General features: G+C 30.2%; 1 long non-coding RNA gene across 1 annotated transcript; it reads left to right on the forward strand.

The window, feature by feature from the left end:
* Positions 1-87: 87 nt before the first annotated feature.
* LOC142327021 (uncharacterized) lies at positions 88-19,038 on the forward strand. The gene is made up of 3 exons (XR_012756893.1): positions 88-445; positions 17,131-17,237; positions 18,790-19,038. It is a non-coding gene; the product is annotated as an uncharacterized LOC142327021 (long non-coding RNA).
* The last annotated feature ends 6,121 nt before the right edge of the window (positions 19,039-25,159 follow it).

Consider the following 25,159-nt stretch of genomic DNA (forward strand, 5'->3'; position numbering starts at 1 on the left):
TAATAATGACGAGTCAACTTGATGCGCGTACGCAAACGTATTTGTGCAGCGTACGCGCAGCCTGTGTGCTAAACCGTTCCTCCATTAAATGTTGTTGGTTACAGCAGCGTGCGTTGTTTTGGTTTGAACTTGTAATGAATACGCTTCTTCTATTGCAGGAAGATATACACGTTTATAATTTTGTGAACAGTTTTCTTTTTAAACAGTATTTATTGATTATAAAGCTGTTACTTGTGTCGATATATAGCGAATGCTACGTAAATATGTGTGTAGAACGACGTTTTATGTGTGTATTATTTTAATAATTAACTATAACATTCATAAAATACGATATCATTAATTATAAACAAAAACTGCTATTACTAGCTTTCTGTTTTAATTAAAATTATGAAGTAGTTAATGTGCGCCGAAATCGATTTTGTATACTTACTACACTACTATTAAGGTAATATTTTAATTATATAATCAAGTCAACAGAATAGTTGTTTGTTAGCTTATGCTTGTAACAAATGGATATACTTGTATTTTTTCGTTATTAGAAGTATTAAAAATTATTAAATGTTAGCTACATTGGGATGTGGGATGTGGAATATTTCCGGATGTCCAACTATTTGGACGCTTACATCCACACCAGTTAATTTAAATAGGTAATTTAACTTTTTAAATAGAACTTTCTTTCATCAGGAAATGTGTTTTTATCGATCTTTGTTTTTATTGGGTTTTTTGGGAGACTTTGGCAACTCTTACGCACACAAAACATACTTATGCCTATCTTAAACGAATTACAGAATTAACGGCTGATAACATTAATTTTTCAAGCTTGAACTACGACGAAATGATGTTTATTTTTACTCTGTGGATGTGTATATATAGAGAGAGAGAGAAGAGAGAGCACACTGTTTTATATATTTATAGAGCACACTGTTTTGACAATAGGTCAAAACAAATAAATCATTACTGTATTCTTTGCCTATTTCAATTTTTATAACTTTATGCAGGGTAGGCTGCGTAATTTTCATGTCGTAATGAAATCGCACAGTTGTACTCGCCTGGATATTTTAAGCCTAAACCGTTAAATTTATCGATCTTAAGATTCCCGTATACGTCAGCATATGCGACTCCCTCCGGCGAAAGAAGTGCATTGCATCCTCCAATAACTAGGGTCTAATCAGGCGCATTCCTGCTAGACTGAAAGGCACTAGCACCAACAGGCCTTCAGTGAACGACTGAAGAGGAATCGTGTCGGGTGAAGACGCAAATACGATGCTAGCGTCCCAAGTTCAGCCCAAGCAATGTTATTCGAATTTATACGTATCGGAACGCAGTCTACAGTCCCATCCAAAAACAGAACAGATATATAACCGACATTAAAAAAATAAATACTCTCCCGATAATGAGAAAGACCTAATAGCAAGAGACTGTTGTCCTGATCATGCGAAGGGATTTGTATCCCTCGCAATTCTTGCGTTCCGTCCCGTCCCGTCACGTGACCACATTTAATTTAAATTTTGTGTTGTTAATGTATGTATAGATGTCGTTAGGGTTTATTAACATCATGTCTCACGACAATGAATATTTTATCAACGAAAAAGAAGAAAAATTCAATTGAATTGAAAATAAATATAAAAAATGGAAAAATTGTTAACAATTGATTACGGCGTAGAAATATTGATTTTCACTAACTTTTATTATATTAAACGTAATTTAATTTTTTTCAGTTTTTTGCAGTTTTTTTAAGAAATTATATTTTTTACAGATTATCTCAACCCAGTTTCTCTTCAATACGTTTTTATATTATTTTAATTTATTCTTCAAACTTTTTTAATAAGATTTTCAAATTATACTTTTTTAATAAAATATTAAAGTATTAATCTTTTTTAAATCTTTTAAAAACCTTCAATCTTTTTCAGATAATTTTTGTAAATCCTGATCCTTTTATTAACAAATTTTTACCGATTGAATTTTTCTTGTAACTTGCTTACTGTATCTGTTTTTTATTAAATTGTACGTATTTTTCGATTACATTTATAAATTTCATTTACTTTTCTTTTATTTTTTTATTAAGTATAATTTCCATCAAACATTACAATGATTATCCAGTTATGATAAAACTTTTTTTTAATTTTACAATTATCCAGAATTTTGATTATTCGAATTTGGCCTTGGGCAAGTCAGTCGAGATAATCGCCGTTCCATCAGTCTGATATCTTGTATATTTTTACTATTTGGTAACCGGTAAAGAAATTATTAATTTGAAGATACTCGTATAATTAAGATTCAGAAATACAATTTAAGAGATTTCAATTTGTTTTTATTCATCAAAATCAAGGCGTACATTAATGTTTTTTTTTTTATTTTAATAAAAAAATATAAAAACAAATCTTATTTTGCCTTTTACTGTGAGTTCCAACTAAACTTAAGCAGTTTTTGTAACAATATCTTGTGATAAAAATATGATAGTTATAAATGTTATAGGCCTAAAACCTATACGTTTTACCTTATTTGAAGAAATAGTCAATGATATTCGAGTGTAATCGGAACATCATGGAATGTAATTAAGAAAAAAAGAATTACGTATTTATTTCTTGTTTTTTCTCCGCTTTTCGTACAACTATTACGTATAGTTACATTATTATTTTTATCAAATAACAATTTGTTATTCAGAAGGTAATGTTTTCTTTAGGCTTTTAAAATATGAACAATAAAAAGTCAATTAATTTCGTAAACAAATTTTAATCAAGTTCTTTTTCTATGATATTAAGGTAGTTTTTTGGTAGTGTGAAAATATTTGTCTAATTCTTTTAGAAAAATAGGATTATGAAACTGATTAGTATACAATTTGTTTTGATTTCTCTAAATAAAATCGATATATGAACTGAAAATCTGTTAACAAATTAGATTTGTTTATTAGGTAGGTGTTTTTCTGTTTAGATTTACTAAACAAGGAACGGTTGATATTTCGAGGTGTATCTTTTGTAATTCTTTTAAGTTATTACTAAAACTAAAGGTATTTTTTGCAATTATATATCTGGCGGAAGTTTTAAGAGAAAAATTATCAATAAAGATCGATCTGTGTAAGTTCATGAGTTATGAAATGTTATTTATATTTCCTTAATCCACTTCGAAGCTGATAATTTTTTTACTTAATTTTTTTAGGAGCATGAAAAAATTAAACTGTATTATTACTATATTTAATACTGTTTTATAAGTCTGATGGAATCAATTTAAAAAAAAAAGAAAGAAAAATCGGGGGTTAGGAACCCCAATCACTGACCTATATAATAGTTTTACTCAAATTAAATGGATTTTTGGTGTATGACTTATAAATATTGTTAAAATCTGCTAAGTGTAATTATGCATGACTATTTCTTATAATTACATACACCAAAAAGTATGTTCATAGGTTTTGAAGAAAACACGCAAGATTGTTTTTTTATTTTTTGTTTTATTCACCAAAATCATAATAGATAAGATTAAAATTGTTTTTATGTGAAAAACTAATAAATAACTGTACCTTATATTTATTTTAAAATTTTGGTAATTGTTTACAAGTAAGGGATTCGCCTCCGATTTTTATGAAATAGGTCCTAAACAAAGTATATTCCATGTTATTCGTTACGATTGAAATTTTTCGTCAGAATTGTCTTTCACCCGAGTTATCTTTTATTTATAATTAATAATTTAATTATATAATTCAACACTGGAGAAATGTAAAATTAATTACGGAATAAATAGCTTGGTTTAAGTGAAATTCGGTTGAATTTACTTAGGTTTAGGTCAAGGTTAAGGTTAGATTATGTAACTGTTGATTTCGTGTACTGAACTTTGTACGATAACCTAACGCTAACTTTGCTCGCTAACTTTGTCTAATCAACCTTAAATATTATATTGGCTAATTGTTAGTCCAGAATTAAATATCTCTTGTACCCGATCTAAGGACCAAGAATCATCATCAAAGTCCATTTCTAATTTTGTTTGTGTAGCATCATATTTGCTGTGCAAATCAAGAAGATTTCTTAACTTGAGTGCAGAGCATAACTATTACCTTTTGACATGTCAAATTTATCTACAAATGTCCCAGTATATAAAATTAATTAACATTCTTTGTTCCTTCAGTTGTTCTTTATCAATAATTTAACTTAATAATATGGTCGAAAAACAATAAAAATAAAATTACCTAATTAAATAATATTAAACTGATAATGGTGTAAGTGTAAATTATTACGAACCCAATTATAATGTAGTGAAGGTTAACTTATATGTTTTTAACAGCAGATCAAAGGAGGTTATGTTTAGCTCTTGTTGGATACAGTCGGGTTTCCTAGCTCTGCGTAACTGCGGTTACTATTGTGTTTTTCAAATAATTTTTATTAAATTTCATTATCTTTATTTTATGTTATTTCAGTTTAGTTTTATATTAATATTATATGTTTAACGATTTGGTCAAGCTTTCTTTTCTATTTAGCCTCTAGAAACAACGTAAAGTATTACTTCAGTGGATGAATGAGGACGATATGTATGAATGTAAATTAAGTGTAGTCTTGTATAGTCTCGGGTCGACCGTTCCTAATTTGTGTGTTTAATTGAAATCCAACCACCAAAGAATACCGGTATTTAGTATTCAAATCCGTATAAAAGTAACTGCCTTTTAAAGGATTTGAACTCTCGATTTCGTAATCAGCTGATTTACGATAACTAGTTAATCATTAGACCAGCCTGGTGGTCAATTTGATCTGGCTTGTCATGTTTATGTGTACTGATTATTAACAAAGATATAAGAATGAACAATATATTTAAATTAATTAGAATAACATGTAACATCAGTTCGCCTAATAAGCCAACATAATATACTATATTTATTTAGTAAATAGGAGGACCATGACAGTTGTTTGTTCATTGAATAAAGAAAGAAAATGAATCTTAACAATACCATAACAGAGTATTATTTATTATTACATTAATAAATAATAATGTATTATTATACATTATTTAGTTCGAAAATAATATATTTTAATAATGTTAACATTAATCTTCCCCTAAACGTAAGTAAACTCGACTGAATTTCACTTAAATAAAGTTATTTACTTCGTAAATAATGTATTGCATATAACCTTACTTAATTTAGTCTTGAGTGAATCTAATCGTATTCTTAACTTAATTAACAGATTTAATCAATTTATTTAGTCCGAAAATAAGGTATTATACACTTGTGTCGTGTTGAATTACAAAATTGTTGGTGAGAGTACAGCGCAACGTACAAGCAACGAAACTCTGTAAAATGCATTTTTAACGAAAAAGTTTAGTTGTAACGAATAATTTAGGTCCTAAGTAAGGTATATTCCAAATTTCATAAAAATCAGAGTCGAGTCCCTAATTGTAAACAATTAATAAAATTTCATACACTAAAAATCCACTGAGGTGGATTTTTAGGTAGATTTCATAAGAAAGCTACATATTGTAATGGGTGCCATGATTCGACTTCAGGAAAAATTTCGACATATCATCACATTTCACATCCCCCAGACCCCAAAACTATCGTCAGCTCAAAAGTTTATATTTACATATTTCACATTTTTGTGGACACGATAACTGCCATAAGTTTGCGCCAATCACTTTCAAATTGTTCCTTAAAAATAACTCGTTCCAAATTCTCGGACGAGTTCGTTAAAAGTCGGACCATGGAGGTGGATGTGGGGGGCTTTTTCCAAAAAAATAAATAAAAATAGCGCTATAACTTTCTTACTAAGTAAAACATCGAATTCCTTTAAAGTTCCTACTGTTCTTTGAATATGTAAGTAAAGGTTTTTGATATCACCAACCATTAGCTCAGGGGGTGGAAAAAATGGGGTTTCGAAGACGAAAAAAATCATACTTCCCTTAATAGGCTCAGTATTGAATCGGTTTAAAGTGGCCGTTAGTCCTCTAAACATATCCTAAAACTTTTGTCTGAAACAATTTTTGATATGACCAGTCCTTACATGAAGGGATGACCAAAATATTGCTGGAAATGTAAGAAGATGGGGCTTCTCGTATGCTAAACACGTGAAACTTTTTCACCGTTGTCGTATTGAGTAAATTTGAAGTTATTCTTAACTTTGAGGTGGAAGTATTTTTCATCCCCTACTTAGCACCGGTGAAATCTACCTCCGCCTTCCGGCGTGCCTAAAGGGATTTTATTTTGTCTTTTTCATTATTTTTGGTCCAGTAAAAACATCATCGCTAATCAAAAGTAGCAATGTGTAAATTTCTACGTCACAGTATTGATATGCATTTTTATAGAAAACTAAAATACTTACTAAAAATTTATTTACAGTAGTTTTGATTTTATGACGCATTTTATTTTAACGAAATTAAATTTTATTATTTAATAATTCGTAATAGAGTATACGATTTATAGAACAAAATAACATTAACTCTCTATAACTACTTCTGCCATTACAAGCTCTCAAGACCGAACAATATCAAGCAAACCGGAATGTTTGCCACCCATTATAATCCCGCCAATTGTAGTTACTTTGGTTGTGTGGCAAGATTTCGTAGGTATGGTAACGATATGCGTCTCCGTCTGTGGACTTCTACATTGATAACCTTACTTTATATATGTCTAAGCGATTTTTTGTCGATCTATCTAATTAATTATTTTGTTTTAATTGTTTCTCTTTATGAATTCAGCTGTTATTATTGTTGTTGACATCGTCGTTATTGAGATATTTTACTGTTTTATTTAATCGTCTCTGTTAATAATTAAGATTTATAATTATAACATTCTTTAATTTTTCTATATTTTTGGATAATGTTTAATATTTTTTTCTTCTAAATTATGACTGCTAATTATTATGTGTGTAACTAAAATGGTTTGCCGTAAATAAATAATTAGACTAATATCTATTAGCCTTTTAAAAATGTTTAATTAATTTATTTTATTTTCAAAGTTTTATATCATAATATCATCGACTAGGAATAATAATAAAATAATATTAAACCATTTTTACCGACTTTACGAAGAAAAATACGGTATCACATTCGGTTACATAGTTTGAATGGAGGGGGGGGGGTGAAAATGAATTTCTTTACGTTTTGAAGTATGAGAAGTACGAAAATAAGATTCACTGTAATTGGGGTTTCCTTATATACAGAGAGTTTCTAAAATGGTGTGCTGGCTATAAGTTTTCGGATTCTACTTGTAAAACTAATCCAAAAATATCCTTAGAAAAAATGGCGATTTCTCCTTCTTTCTCCCACTGTCCGCCATTTTGTAATTTTTTATAAAAATTTATATCTCAAGTTCGGATAGAGGAATCGCATTAATATTTGGTAAGCACTTCTTCAAAATTTAAGGAGTGCCCAGCGCAGAGCCTTAATTGTACGTACTGGTTTTTAAAAATAACCTCTTACAAGGCTACCATCGTATTGGGAAAGGCTCTCCCGATCGATTTAGTCGTGAAAGTTAGGGCAGACATGTGGAAATTGGGAGAAGGTCGGGAGATGAGGTATTTGGTATGCGGTTTCGAGCCGGGCAAGTACCGGAGCGAAACGGTGATCACAATGCACCGGATCTAAATTTCGTTCAGTTGTCCATCTCCCGCCTGCGGAAGAGGCTGCAGAGCCTCCCAATGGATACTTGGCAGCTGGAATGGCACATCACGACTAAGGGAAGATCCTTGTATAAATTTATACAGGATCTGGGGGGGGGGGATGGTATGCCTCGAGCTCGTTTTTGAGGGTAACGGGTGCCCAGGTGCTCACCAGCCGTGTTAATTTAAACCAATATTTCGGTTCCGCCTGGCAGCTGATGAGCTGTGCGTCTGCGGGGAGGTCCAGTCAAATGAACACCTGATGTTTCACCGCCCTGTTGTTGGGGTGGCGGGCCACCCTGTAACTTAGAGGTTAAGGGGAAAATTGGCCACCACAAGCGGCGAGTCAATGTTGCGAGAGCCGCATTGTCGGACTGTGTGGGACCTAGGCGTGGCGACAAATTGCTCTCCCGATGAATTGAATTTTAATTTCTGGATATCATATATATTTTTAGTAGTGCCGGGTTGCGCCTACCCATTTTAGCAAATATATGACAAGTGAGCGGTTGGGACACGTATGCCGGTGGTGTAAGGCACCGCGCTTAGTCCGCTCATGCTGTTTGGTAAGCTCTAGGAAGTATCTAGGATACTGGTCGCTAAACTGTCGAGGCTCAGTAGCCGTTTGTTGCACAGACATTTGGTCGTATGCTTTAGAACGACCGAATGGGGTTGTGGCGGGAGAAATGCCAAGCAAACGAAATTAATATTCGGTAAGCCTCTTGGAAATAAAGTTGTAAAATTAGCAAAAAAAAAACAGGAATTACAAAACCTTCGAAAATTACAAAATGGCGGCCATATTTATTTCTCAATCCGTTATATCTCCATAAATATTAGTTTTATCAAATATTATTTTATTAGCTAAAATATTAAACCTTTTATTTTGAACAAATTGATATTGTATTTTTGAAAATCTGTTAACAAATGGCCGAGTTATGGCAGAAAAGTGATGTAATTTTGTGTTTGTTTTATTATCCGCCACTCTGCGTTCAATTCGATAAAATATTAATTGTTTTTATTAATTGTTAATTCTAGTATGTATCAAATTAAGTAATAATTTTCCCACATTAAGATTTAATATTAAATAATGATAAAACAATGGATATTAATTTTTCACTTATAAATAATTTTACACAGCGACTGTTGATCATGTTAACAATGTAAAAAATGAAGCTTCTTGCAACAGGAATGGTGTTCAAAACTATCACAACCAGCGTATCTTGAGCGACAAGAATTCTCATGGTACCTTCCAATGTAGCTCAATAAAGATTTTCCCTAAACATATGGGCAGGTATTTTTAATTATTATCTTGTGGGTCCTGTTATTCTACCAAATCGATTAAATGAAGAAAATTATTTTGCTCATTTAACCAAAAATCTCACACATTTTTTGGAACCTGTAGAATTAAGAGGAAATATGCGGTTTCACCACGATGGAGCTCCAGCACGTTTCAGTTAGTTGGTTTCAGATTTGCATAAAACATTCCAGGGCCAATACCCTGGCCTGCCCGATCACCTGACTTAATCCCTCTTGAGGTCTACCTGGGGCCATTTGAAACATATTGTTTATTCAACTCAACATTGAGGATCTTCAACAAAGGATCCAAATTGAATTTCAAGAAATTATGAATACTCCCGTAATTTTTGAACGGTTAAGACAATCTCTCACAAAAAGACTGGAGACTTGTATAATTTCTAATGGTGGACGCTTTGAACATCTCTGATAACTTTTAACAATTGTTAACTGTTTAACAACACGTAACCTATTGGTAACTGTAATTATTGTACACCTAATGTTCTACAATAATTAAAGTAAGATTATCACAAGTAGTTGTTTTTTTTTTTAATTATTAGGTCTGTTATTGTGAAAAAAATTATTACTTAATTCATATTAATTTACAGTATTAGAATTAACAGTAAATCCAAATTAAAGTGAACGACATGAAAACAGACACAAAATTACATTAGTTTTCTTCCATAACTCGGCTATTTAACCTATTTAAAAAAATAAAAGGCTTAATATTTTAACAAATAACATAAAATTTGATAAAACTAATATATATGGAGATATAACAAATTGAAAAATACATGACCCCCCATTTTGTAATTTGCGAAGGTATTTAAGTCCTGATTTTTTGATAATTTTAAATCTGTATTACCAAGATGGTTACCAAATATTAAAGTGATTTGTCTATCCGAACTTGAGATAAAAAGTTTTATATAAATGTAACAAAATGGCGTACAGGGGGAGAACGAAAGAGAAACTGCCATTTTTCTGAAGGATATTTTTTGTTTAGTTTTACAAGTAGAATCCGAAAAAGTATAGCCAGCCCACCGTTTTAGAAACACTGTACATATTCCTATTTATAAAGGTTTGTTTCGAAAATTTCAAAAACTACTTCATCCGTTTCATCGGTATTTTTAGCGGTGTATAAATTTTATAAAGATTGGTCGAGTCGTTATTGAGTTATACTCAAATTAATATCGCAAAAATTTGAACGGGGTAAGTTAGAAGGTGGTTCGTACGTTATGATGCTGCGCTTTGGATCGTAGACGTTTCTTTATTTGCGGTATTTATTATTAGCAATATTAAACCAAATTAATAAAATATCAAAACTAAATTGAATTAATAAAACCGCTACGAACCTCTCTTTTTTCTTGAAATGAACATTTATCTATACTATCCTACACAAAAGCGGTGGCTGTAGTAGGGGAGAATTTTTTAAGTTATGTATACTATAACGTAAGCTAACTTCCCCATTTATCTTATTTTAAAATTTGTAATTTAATTATCCTATTTTTATTGTTTTTATTTTTATTTTTATTATTAATATTTCTTTTAGACATTATTTTGGAATTCTTACTTTTTTGTAATTGTCTTTAATTAAATCCCCGATATAAACTACGTGTTAATCCGTCAAAGTTCTGTTGAATTTATAATTTTAATAATAACGTTTGAAAAAATAAAAAAAGTTTTTTTAACTTTAATTCATAAATTATCACATAAAGAACACCGGAATCCACGATCTAGTTTCAAATCCGTATAAAAGTAACTGCCTTTACAGGATCTATACTTGGAACTCTCGACTTCAAAATCAGCTGATTTGCGAAGACGCGTTTACCGCTAGACCAAGACGGTGAGTCTTATCAACATAACCTACGCTCAACAACCTCGTCTAATTAACGTCAAATATACAAATTATATACGACGATACAGTCTTTAATGATGGCTAATAGAGTTTGTTGGATTCTCATTTGTGTGAATTTCTATGGCGTCACCGACATAAGGATATAGATTGTCAAACCGAAGCGGTAGGTGGAAAAAATGACTGTTTGAATCGGTTATTGTTTTGGTTTATTTCATTAAATTATACTTTTTATATCTTTCGTTTGTTGTTTTTTTTAATTATATTTGAAGGTACTTTTGTTAGTTTAATTAAATTATATTAATTAAAATCATTAAAAAAATAGAATAAAATTAATTTGGAATAGTTAGAAAAATGTCTGTTGATATCCGAGTAATTTTTTCTTCGAGTACATTATTCGAGTACATTTTACTTCGTCTATCGTTATACCGGATAATTTTCTATATATATAAAAATTAATGTTTGTCTGTCTGTATGTATCTTATGCCTTCCGAAACCGTTCATCCGATAGCGATGAAACTTTCGTGAGTTGTGCACAAGCCCGCGAGGGTTTCTAAATTAGTTTGGACCCGCTAGGTGGCGTTGGGGTCGAGATATTTTGAAAAATTGCATTTATGGCCCGATTTGGCTAATATTCAGAATATAAATTAGTTAAGCGAAAGAAATATTTTTGCAAAAACTATTCTCGCTAGGTGGCGCCGGTATCGAGATATTTACGAAACAAACAAAAAAGTATACACACATACTTTCTTCTTCTATATATATATATATATATATATGTTCGTACGTATGTATAAAGTATGTTCGCAATGTTCGTATGTGTATCCGCTATATACTAAAAAACTACTGGACCGATTTACGCGCTGGGAAAAAGGGGAAAAAATAAAAAGGGAAATAGGGAAAAACGGAAATAGAGAGAAAGAGAAAAAGGAAAAAAGGGAAAAAGGGTAAAAGAAAAAGGAAAACAACGAAATTTGTAAAAGGGGAAAAGGAGGAAATTTAAAAAGGGGAACTGGGGAAAGGAAATGGAAAGGGCGTAGAAAAGGGGAAAATGAAAATTAAAAATACGGGGAAAGATAACATGTGGAAAGGGGAAAAGGGAGAGGAAAAAAGTGATAAAGTGAAAGGTTAAATTTTGTGAAGTTCCGTAATGTTCAGTTTTTTAATGTTTTATCAAACTTTCAATTGTGTTCATTACGGCGCTAGGTGGGCGGCACCTAGCGGGTATAGTTTTTGCAAAAATATTTCTTTTCGCGTAACTAATATATATTTTTAATTATCGTATGCTCAAAGCTAGCAATAGCGAAGCATTGTCGGGTGTGCTAGTAAATTATAAAAATGATTTTTTTGTTGTTTATTTTCGCATCTGAATATGCTCACATTTGAAGCTGTTTTATCCGTTTCCAACGATAGGTAATATGTATACTAATGGTACCAGAAGTATTTTTGTTTCATTATTTCGCACATTTTTATATTTTTTCCGAACATCAACATACCTCCTTTTCTTCCATAATTAGACTGGCGTTGTATTCTGAGGGGTTAAAAGTAACGAAAAGAATAAACAACGATAATAGTCATTGCTACAACAGAACGACATAATGAACGCCATTATGTTTAAGAAGAGATATTAACATCTAATAAGTTGGCTCTTTGAGACAATACTGATAACAGTGGTCTTAAGGTATACAAAGTACGATAACATTGACAAATTTGCAAACAAATTAATCGCAGCTAAATAATAGTTACGGGAACAATTATCTTCAATAACGTTACTAAACTTTACCGGTAAATGATCTGAGAAATGACTCCTGTTCTCTTTTTCTATACATATATATATATACATTATATATATATCTATACATATATACATATATATATTCATTTTTTTAAAAATCAAGTTCAAAACTTTAATTGTATCATATACATTATCCTAAATTTAAAGATTTTTGGTCCAACCTATGCTGAGTAATTAATCCAAATAAACACCAAAACCGCGCACAACCACACACACACACACACACACACACCCCACACACATGCGCGCGCACATTGGGCGCATGCATATGAAATGAATGACCAGAATTTTTAAAACGGAAAGGTGAATTTTTTATACTACTGTCATAATAACCCTTGTACATTATACTATTTTCTTCTGAAGGGATCAAACGGAAACTCTTCTATCTAATGGATTTTCCTTCACTTCTTTATAGATTCCTCAGTGCATACCTCTCAAAACTTGGAAATATGTTAATAGCGGTCTTTCTCGAGATCTCCTACCTTCAAAATACTTTTTCATTACTGGTTTTGTTGTACTATCATTTTTCATTGTAAACGCATCCATTTTTCCTTTTTTTAAGCTATACCAGAGTTTCTTTCCTTTTCTGCATCTCTCACAATTTTTTTATTAGTCATTATTTTATTTCAATTTACCTTTAGAATCCTTCTACAGGACTATTTCAAAGTTTTGAAGCCGTCTTTCTCCCTCCCCCCTCCTGTCATTCACGTCTTGCTTGCGTCTAGAAAGAGCTATAATCAAGACAAGTTTTTGATAATCTCTTGATTATCAAAAACTTATGTGTGTATGGCCTTTTAACAAGAATTTATGACACACTTTATTTGTGGATATAGATAAACACATAAAAAAATTTTTGTTCTGGCCATAGCAATTGTCTGACCATAATATCATTTCTTCAGTTTTTGAATTGGTAACGTTTTGTTCAGCCCATTTTAGAATCCAAGAAGCTATTTCATTCTCACCATGTCATAAATTGTGAAATTAATGTCCATAACTTCCTGCAGTAGAAATTTATTATTTTTGTTAACAGTGGTGTTGGTAAAAATGTTTGTAAATCAGCTCTCAACACATTTACTGTTCTTTGCATCTTGAGTATCTTAGCTGTTTGGTCATACAACTTCTATGATTCCTTAAAGTGCAGTCATAATCACTTTAAATACATTTTTTACCATCTGAAGTTAATTCACTGTTTAATTTTGCTAGATACGAATCTCAGGCCATGTAGCCATGTTTACTAATGTTTAATATATATATATATATATATGGCTATATAAAGCCACTTTTTTGTTATTTTTTTTTTACCTATTTTATTTTCAGCACAGAATTGTTGATAAAATAAATACAACTTTTTTAAATTTAAATCAGGTCTTAAAAATGGTTTCTTAGTTTTCAAACATGAATAATGACTCTCAAATTTCGGAATAACATTTATATGTAGAATAACATTTTGAATTATTTCCTCGGGTGTTTTCATAGCAGGTGTATGCCGTCCTCTTTTGTCTATTTCTACAATTCCTCCAGGTTCTTGTTTTTGAATTGCGTTAACTATGACTGTATTAGATGTAGCTAGTATGTTTATAAATATAACTTTAACACCCTTATTTTTACATCATTTATGTTTAAACTATAATGAAAAGAATTTTCTTTTGGTTTTGTATCATTCGTACCTCTACATCTTTCTTATAGTCTTACTTCAATATAGGATGTAATGAACTGTCTTTCTAAATTTTTAAGTAATTTTTGGTAACATTTCATTTTACACAAATATGGAGGCTTAATTTCTTCTGCAGCCAAAAACAAGATATTATTAGTACATATTTTTTAACAGCCTTTGTCCTTTTTATTTGTATTACTCTCACCAGCTAAGTATTTCTGTTAGCTAATATTACAAGTCTACTGTTCAATGTTTCTCTGTCGTTTTCGACTTTGCCGTTCAATAACTGTTTTACTTAATACCTTCCTCTTAGGTTTATGTGTTTCATTCTCTGATTCAGAGCTGACATCTGAAGATGGTATATAATCTTCATCCTCTGAAGTATTATCAAAGTCACTTAAATACAAGTCTTTTCTAACAAACGTGACTCTGTAATTTGATAATTTTGAGAGCAACTGAGAGAAGCTTAGGTTCCCTCATGGGCTTGTTCATTTGAAAATAAAGGATGTGGTTCATTTACATCAATTTTCTACAACAACATTTTTTTACATGTTTTCGTACAATTACAGTTTCAATAAACCGAAACCTTTGTAATTGTGCTAGTTTCAAAGTACAAAATATCGAAAGCCTTCAAAAAACAAGATAATTTACATAAGATCGATACAAAGCATTTACAGTAAGATTTTTCCCAAATGTCAGGATAAAATTACCCGCATTAAAGCATGAGTACATATTATTGTTATTATAACCAGCTGTGACCCACAGTATGGATAATGTGAATGTTATAGATAATGTAATTTCTATAAAAAGAATTCCCCTGATTTCTTTATGTACTAATGATTCTGAACATATATTTAATCTTTTGTCTAAAAGCTAATTTTTCAATTTCAGCCATATTACTTTGGCCCTGTAACTGGCCATATTATTTTGGCCTTGTAAAAGGTCAAAGCCGGAATAGGGGACCTAAAGAAAGTGGCACTAAGATTTTCATAATCTTTCAGTATAGGTCTGCAATGTATAAAACAGATAACTGAGGATGTAATTTGCTAAATCTTCTAAAAAAGCAACACACTTAAGTTACAATTTTAAAATCAGCAAAAACAAAAGAGAAAATAGCATCAAACCAATTAATTGATTAATAACTTCAAAAAAAAAAGCTATGTAGGCTTGGCAAGCTGCTAAGCAACAGTATAGTTACCAGTATCCTAATAAAAAAGACAGTTGGAAACACCATTTTACTATTAATTTTAAATAGTAAGCCAGGGAAGTTTCTTATTCTTGAGAAAAAAAAGATTGTAGCAAAAAACTATGCTGTTTTTGTAGTCCTGTCAGGTCACCCACCTACTACAATTATGCTCATGAGATCTAAGAGACCAAGTTTTTTATCTTGTATTCTATAATATAGTATATTGTGAGGTTTTGTTACTAAATGACAGAGGAAATAATTTCAAAGGAAGTATCCAAGTTAATAACTGAATTCAGAGATATTCCATTTCCAGTTAGCTGTTTCATACTAATGTTTCTAAATGTTCTCCACAAATATTTGATTTAAATGATTGTTGTTTATCCTAGATTATTTTAGATAGAACAACAGAATTGTTTAATATTTCAGTACACAATTAAATTGTATTGTAAAATTCTAACAGTTTTCTTTTCAATATTTAAGGACAGGCTTGCCCTATTTAGTTTTATCTGACAGTATTAAAAGTTCCTGGTATGATTCCAAGTACACTTAAATTTACGATTCCTCTCTACAACAATAATTCAGGAGTTGCTATCACTGCAGATTGTTACCACAGGTATTAATTTTTGAAAAAAATTAAGAAATAGATATGATTACATAAAAACAGCTCTATGGGGTAAATAAAATCAAATGGGGATAAAATTCTTTTATTACAGGTCTTTATTTTAGTGAAGAGTAGAAATTAATCATTTCATCAAGCAAAATACAAATAAGTTCTTTTTGGTTATATTTGATAAATTCATTTTTCATATTTAAAAAAAAGCAAATACTGATTTCTTTCAAAACAGATTATTCAGATGTCAGCAACTATTATTAGAAACAATTTAATTTCTTAAACATAACTGATTTTTTCAAATATTTACAATATTTTCAAATTTAATAAACATAGCAAAATCATTTTATTGAGTACATCATGATACTATATGCTATAATTCCACTACAGATTATAATACAGAGATACTCACATTTTATTTGATTCATGAAATGTAGTAATGTACAAACGGTAATGTCTTACAGCAAGTGTTGGAATTGTCCACCATTTACCTGAAGGCAGGTCTGAACCCTTCGTATCATATTTTTTGACACCCTTCATAGAATATCAGGGCTAATGGAATTCATCTCAAAAAAATATAGTGCAAAGGACTCGGACCTGCCTTCAGTAAAATTGTGGACATTTCCAACAGTTATACATAATTAATTACATTCCAAGAATCAAATCAACTATTTCTCTGTATTATAGTCCGTATTGTAGTTATCTTATACTGTATCATAATGATGTCGCTATACGACTACCTCAAAATTATCCATTTTTCAATTGAATCTACCTCATCACCAAGCCATTCAAGAGGGAGAACTCAAAAATTTTAAATGTAAGAGTAGATTTATAATACACCATTTTTAATAAAGAGCATTGATCAAAAATGTTAATGTAAAAAACTTCAGCCTGTGACAAAATGGAAGCGATTTAATAATAAAATATAGCATACAGTACATTCCAGGTAGCTGTCTCATACCAAAAATATACCATTTTGAGGTAGGAGCATTTCTAATTTTATTTTAGAGGTTTCACTGTTGCGTAATTTGTTTTAAAAATACTACAACCATTTTTAAAAGTAGCTGTGTAAACCATTAACTAACAATTATCTTTGTTAGGGTTGTCTGATGGTTTCGATGATTACTAATGATTTGTAATTATTACTTATATGTATTTTTTTGTTTTAGGGAATTTATTGAGAAATGATATGTATCATTAAAGAAAGAAAATCAAAAATTTCCTTTCCTTATTAGGGAATGAAGTGGTATCGAGCTTGTTGTATGGGCAAGATATGGTAAGTTTGTTAATTTGTTTAAAATATCTTGAGCTAGAGAATGTATGAAAAGAAACAAATAAAATAGAGTTTCTCTTAATTGAAACTGAACTGAACCTGTACCGCATCAGTTTTGCCAAGTAATTTATTATATCATTTATTGCTACAATCATAATTGTTTTGTATTCCTTAGTAAAATTATTTTTTCATGAAAGCTTATGTTGTTTTTAATTATTTATCTTCTTTGTCCATCCTTTAAAGTTTTACTGTGTAAATAACATTGAAATTACATTAGCGTAATAACTTAATGGATGTTGGTATAATCTCTGAGTAATGAGGGATTAACAGTTATGTGTGGTTTCAGTTAAAAAAAAAAAGATCACTATTGCAAGAATTACCTTGGTGTTAATATGTTAAATATTGTTTTTAAATTATATGATTAATGGTAGAAATACACCATTTACAGACAGTACCAAATCATCATATAAAAAAGCTACTGTAATAAGGTTTGACGAATGGGAGGGCCTATCACACACTCAGAAAGAAATCACCCAAGGAATGCAGCATGTAGTTTTTCATTGAGAGTTGTGCTATATGTACTCTGGCACCCTTCTCCTGAAACCACCCTTTCACTATACTCCAGTTGCTATATCTCAACTTGCATAACAAGAAGATTTCAACCATAAATATAATATAGTCAGTTAAAATAAATATTTGGTGTTCACTGTCATCACTCTCGAAAATGTAGGACATAATAATTCCATGTGTTGAAATGGTACACCACACAACACCTTCGGACAAGCGGCTGCTTATGTTATTGGTTTGGATTTCTAGACATCCGATATCAGAAATTTTGTTTGTTATATCCATTTGGTGAGAATATTGCTTCATCATTCACCATAAGGAACCTCTCAGGTCATCAGGTGCGTGTTTGTGTGTGAGATACAGCTGCACCATCTGTTACCAACAGTCGACAGAAAGCGCTTTGTACATAACAGTTAATGACTGTAAAATTTTCAGTTTATACAACTGAAAATGCAGATCATTGTGTAAAAGTTTTTCTGCATTTCTATACAGCAAATTCAAGTGTTATTTTGCCACACTGATGGACATGGACTCCTCGCACAGGTTGTTCTCATTCGCTCTATATTTTCAGGCGGCCAGATGGTATTTCAACACGTATGAGTTTTATTCTCTATGGATCTAGTCTTATGTCATTAATGTACCTCTTGATTGATTATTTTTCTTGAATTTGCAACCCCATGTTTGTTGATCATCACTAAACCTCTCACAAAACTTTCACTGTATGAGTACAATCAAATTTGCTTAATACAAACTGTGTTCTGCATAAAACCATTGATTGTTAACAGTGATTGTTAACATCACTGTTAACAATCCCTACCGCAACCCATACAAGCAGTATTGCCAACTCCGAATGGGTAAAATTAAATATTGTATGCTATACAGTAAACTGAAATTAAGAAATTTGTTATACCAATTTTCATTTTTACTGTTGTATAAAAGGTGTTTGTTTTTATTTATTGATTATTTGTAATTTTTTTCTTTTTTTTAGACTACGTTGAAGAAAAATGTGTACTCAAGATTCCTAGAACAAGACTGTGTTTATGATGTTATCAAAAAATTATCATCGTAACTTAATTTGATAGGATATAATTATGTAAATCTGTATTATTTTATTTTATCTACAAAATTCTGTATTAATTTGTTACTAGTATTTGTATTTATTTTGTTTAATTAAGGTTGCGTTTATGTGTATGGAGTAAAAACATTAGTCTCATTCAATTAAATGTGTATTAATTAATTACTTGTCAATTTATTTACATTAAAAAAATTTTCCTGTATAACAAATTAGGTCTTATAAACAAATTATCTTTTGTTAGTACATATATCATAAATAATTAGATTAATAATCTTGTCATATTAGTTTGTATTTAGAAGTTAAATTAAAAAAAAGTCTTATATATAGATATAAAATTTGTTTCTTGTTGTGGATAGTTATCTTTCCCAGCTCTAGCGATATATGTTCTTTTACAGAATTTCAACTAAAAGAGCCCCATCAGTTAGTTTAGTCTGTAAATAATAGTTTATTACTAAACATTTACATGATAATTTACAGGTGTTGAAAATGATGTATAGATTATTCCTATAAACTATTATTTTAATTAACCCCATAGAAAGAATCCTGATTTAGTCAGATCAGGAGATGTTGTTGGTCACAATCCTTTAGAAATGATTCTTCCTCTCTTTTGTAGCATCAGGGCCAGGCAAACAGCCCATTAGTCTGTGCCCCAGCTCGGATTAAAGAAATCAAGGGGTGCAAAATTGCCAAAACAAAGTGAAAAAAAAATCGCAACTTCTCTGAAATAATTAGAAAATTTTCTGAAATAAATTCTAAAATACAATAAAACAGTCTGTTTTGTTCTAATGACCACAAAATTTTCAAGGCACTACTCCAGTAATCTATATAATTATATCAGTGACATATCAGAAGAGACAATCTTATTGTTACCTTCATACAAACAAAGGTTTAAAAAGTATCATTCAGTATATATATATGTATAATATCCAAAATAATGATATAACATATATTTACATTAAAAAAATTAAATAAGCAGAAAAAAATAGGTGTGAGAAGGAAATTTCAATGCTGACTAAAACTATTAAGACTGGTCACTGACCGGTCTTCTTGTTGTTACCTACGTTCAAGTAAAGGTTTAAAAAGCAAAATTCATTCATTCAAAATAAATTGTGTGCGACATAATGAAATAACTTAAACAGTAAAATAAAAAAATTAATAATAAACAACAAAAATAAATGTAAAAAATATAAATGATTAAAAATAGTAGTGTTAATACTTTTTTCTTAAATTAAATATTATATAGTACCACCATGTATTTAAATAGAACATGTTAAATTCTTACTTAGGCAGTCATCTTTGAATTCGACAATACACAACATTTGTTCCTAAACGAAAGGATTGGTCTTTTCAACCGCTAGCATTTTTTTTTATCTCACCATATTTTTGACTGATGTAAACTAATATCGAGATTTGGGCTGATTAATAATAAAATAATTTATATCCATTAGGAAACTTAACAGCCGAATCTAATATCTTTTAAGATTAATATTGTTAATATTGCTTAGCATTATCTTCTTGTTTACAATAATACAATTACTAATCCTTTAATTTTGTCTGTAAATTTCTTAAATTAACCCCTTCGTGTACCTTATATTGTATTTCCATATTATATCTCCACCTTTTATTGAGTCTTTTCAAACATTACATTATATATAAATTTACAAAGAAACTGTGAAGAATTTAAAATCTTAAATTATGAACAAAATCTGAAGGTATGTGTATTCGTTCCAAAATCATCTTAATAAGAGTTTTTCGTTAATAAATTACTTGTTTTAATTTATTAACACGGTTTACCTAAAATATATTCTCTGACAACAAGATTTTTAATAATATGCAACAGTTGGGTGAATAGTAAGTTGGAAAACCTAATAAATTAATTACATTCAGTTATAAAAACAGAAATTACCTACTAAAATCTGATGTTATTTCTCGGTTATCATTTTCAATTTATATATTTATCAACCATTACACTGTCTCGCTTATATTAAGAATAAAGTGCTAAAAAATTGTGTTTTACACATATATCTATTCTTTACTGAATATTAAGGTGCAATTATTTTTGGTAAATATTGTGCGAGTCGAGGTTTATTTCTAATAAAGGAGAAATTAATCATAATTGATATACAAACGTTCTTTAAATCCTTAAAACTAAGTTTCCAGCCCCTTAAACTGCTGAAATTTTTATCAGTTTACGTCGGAAAATCTTTAGTATTTTCTAAAAATTCATCCGAATTTGTAGACGGAGACGTCTATAATTATTGAATAGAATTATGTGAATAATTTCATGAAATTAATAGGTACGATATTATTTCTTCTAAGTTAGACAGATATTAGATTGGGTTTGAAAGTTGGTATGAATCGGTTACACATCCTGTTAAAAGTCTAATGAGTTTCATGTAGGTGAGAAGGTGCTGTTGTTTTATTTGAAATTTAAAACGGTATAAAGTTTTTATCGTTACTCCTGTTTCGCTCAAAATTTTTTTTTTTTTTTTTAATTATACCTATTGACATGACCGATACTACTGTGAATTTTTATCTCACACGGTGTTACGGGGCAACAGTGATTAAAATAAATAAAAGAATTTATTAGTTCTTCACTCTGTATCTCTGGTTATTATCTATTCTTTGAAGTTCCATGGATAGCAAAGAAAAAAAAATTCCAGAAGTTACTTTGAAAGATTCAGGTAAACGCTACGAAAATCTTGACCGGAGTAGAACTAAGAAATAAAAACGAGAAAGGATAAATTCCATCTTATAACAGAAAAGTATGATGCTATACAATCATCATATTGATTCTATCTGGGGGTAAATGAACAAATAAATTTGACACTGGATAAAATAAAAATAATGAAACCGTCAGTTATATATATCGTTTAAAAATGTGTTCAACTGCATTTTAAAACTAACAGTCAGTAAATTCAGCTTTATTCGATTAGTATTTATAAAAATGCTGAAAATATTTTATTAAAAGAAATAATTAATTTTCAATTTTAAGGAAACAAATTTGATATGCGGATGTTTTATATCGGGACGCAATGCAATAATATTAGAAAGTTGTGTTTCCTTAGGTACTTAATATCGATGAAGTATTACACTATTTTTAATAAAAATAGGTCTGAATAATAATAATTCTATTCGTATGAGGTGAAGGTTACATCAGCAATTACTAATAGTTAATGTAACGGTAATTGTAGCAAGATAAGTAAATTACGAGGTGAAATGATAGGATCGATACATTGAGAAAATATTTGCCGACTAATTTTCATAGATTCTTTAAAAGAAATAAATGTGCTTAAATCCATAGCAGCTTTTAAAAATTTATCATAAATTCAAGTAGTAATCAATAACCAATAATAATAATAATAATAATAATAATAATGTCGGGGTAACAATATCATTTATATCAGTAGTGATTTTTAGAAGAAATTTTGATTTCCTTCGTTTTATCAATAATTTAGTTTTAATAAAAAAGTAATTTTTTCTTGGAACACATAAGAACCTTTTAAGAACGTATACATTACTATTTTTATTAATTAAAATTATTAATAAAAATAACAGAAATATAATTTGTTTACATCAAAAATTAATTTAAATGTCAGGAAAAAAGTTTTGAAAGTATATGTTTGGAGTGTCACTTTATATGGAAGTGAAGCTTGGACGATCGGAGTATCTGAGGAGAAAAGATATTTTTGAAATGTGAAATGTGGTGCTATAGGAGAATGTTAAAAATCAGATGGGTGGATAAAGTGACAAATGAAGAGGTATTGCGGCAAATAGATGAAGAAAGTAGCATTTGGAAAAATATAGTTAAAAGAAGAGACAGACTTATAGGCCACATACTAAGGCATCCTGGAATAGTCGCTTTAATATTGGAAGGACAGGTAGAAGGAAAAAATTGTGTAGGCAGGCCACGTTTGGAATATGTAAAACAAATTGTTAGGGATGTAGGATGTAGAGGGTATACTGAAATGAAACGACTAGCACTGGATAGGGAATCTTGGATAGCTGCATCAAACCAGTCAAATGACTGAAGTGAATAAAAAAAAAGAAGATTAATTAAAAAAATAACTATTTACTATTTTGTCTCATCTTTTACATAGAACTTCTACGGCTAAGTATATTGAAGTAAAATAAATAACCCGATATGTTATGTAAAAATTATCGTATAATCTCAGTGAAAATAAAATACATTAATGATATTTCTGCATATTTGTTATAAAAAATGGTTAAAAATAAAATAAAATTCCAAATGTATTATTGTCTTAAAATAACATTTTTTCCAAATAAATGTTGATATGTCATACTTGTATTTCAGATCTTCTCTACAAGTCAATTAAATGCGAACATTATATGTATACAGGTACAAAACAAAAAATTTCTGAAGAATTTCTTTCTTTTCTTGCCAACAACTTACTTTATGAAACTGGACTAGTATTGCATTTGACTTTGTTTCATAGAGAAGTCATATAGTTTTATGTTAAACTCTGCATAATTCGCTACCGTTCAGAAAACGGCAGTCTGGCTCTCAATCAGCAAAAATTCACAAAGAGTTGGGAATGTTTGGCGGTAAGATAATAAATAAAATCTCAGAGATTTAAATTAAACTGAAAATTTAATTCAGTACAGAACAGTCGATCCCAACTGACGACCTTTTTAAAAAAATATTACTGAAAAATTTGCGCCGAGGATCCCCACTTCTGTTTTTCGTGTTTCACGAAAACCATTTCGGTTTGATAAAAGACCAACTTTGATTTTATTGAAGAGAATCATAACTCTAAATGAGTACTGGATCTACAGTCACGTAGCTTAGGTGAAGACACAGTCATCTCAAATGAAAACGCCTATCTTCATGGTAAAAGGCATAACAATCACAATGCGTCTTTTATCAACCATCAGTTCTCAATTTAACTTGAGTATATTCCTCAAATGCCCTAGTTGCTATAAAGTTTTGTTACAACATGGTACGTGTGTGTGTGTGTGTGTGTGTGTGTGTGTTTCGCGTACACATCCTTGTTTTACTACGTAATAAGTGAAAAACATAAATGAGAAATTTTAAGGCTTCATTTTGTTCTTAATTGTCTTGAAAAATTGATCCCGTTTTCTTCTAAGATATAATTGGTCTGAATAATTTATTAAACTTTTAGTTCAATTCATCACGATTCAACTGGAAAATGAATATTAGTTGATTTACGATCTCATTTAGAACCTACAAAAAATAAATATTTGTCAGTGATCAGATTTAAAAACAGTAGTAGTATAATACAACAGTAGTAAAATTCTAATTATAAAATGTTTGGTTAATAAATACTTAATTTTATTAAGTACATCAAATATTTTTGTACACGTTATAATTGTGGAAAAATAACATAAAGTATAATAAATAATCTTTTTCTATAAATTTTTATTTATATTACAATATGTTTCGAAATGAATATCGGGTTTTTAAAACTATGTGATATTTCTCAATTTTCACGTAAATTGATTAATTAAGTGAAATGAAAGAATAACTTTAACAGTTTTAGCGGTGTGCAAACTTATAAAGTGTTTCCTGTACCTAACGCTTGAAAGCGCTAGTAGCAAAGATGCCCCCCCCCCCCGAAAATAAAGCATTCTGTGTTTTACGGTTTGCAAAATGTGAATGTGTATTTAGCGTTTTAACGGGCGTTTCCGTTGAAGTACATTTGTGATTCCCCCAGTGACAATAACACTCGTAGAGTATAAACAATTTGAATCCACCGGCTGTGTTTGTAAATAGAAGAGTACTGGACTACCGAATGTGTCCGAAGACAATGTTGAATGTGTAAGACTGTCCTTTGTGGGTAATCCTAGAAAATTCGTTAGGAATCTTAGCCTTCCTAACTGCAAGGCTAACAAATTAGCTATTCCAGTGACGTCTGTGTGGAGGGTTTTTAGAAAACGCTTCCAACTCCGTCCATATAATTTACAGCTGTTAAAATGTCTAAAATGTATAGATTACAGTTAACTTCGCAAACGAGATGATGCACCCTGACGACGAAAACTTTCTTTATCGTGTCGTATCGATGACGAATCAACATTTCATGTTAATGACGAAGTTAACAATCATAAAGTATTTATCAGAAAATCCTCACGGAATATCGCAGCGTGAACGAGAGTTTTTGTGCCTATCCCGAAGGCATGTTTACCGCGGTTCTTTACCGCGGAAGCAATTGTATCTGGAACGAACTATCTTGACATGCTACAACTATGGCTCTTTCTTGAACTGCAGTACGAACCACAGAACCTTATTTAATTACAAGATAGT

The sequence above is a fragment of the Lycorma delicatula genome, chromosome 6, assembly GCF_047948215.1.
Source record: "Lycorma delicatula isolate Av1 chromosome 6, ASM4794821v1, whole genome shotgun sequence".
Taxonomy (NCBI): Eukaryota; Metazoa; Arthropoda; class Insecta; order Hemiptera; family Fulgoridae; genus Lycorma; species Lycorma delicatula.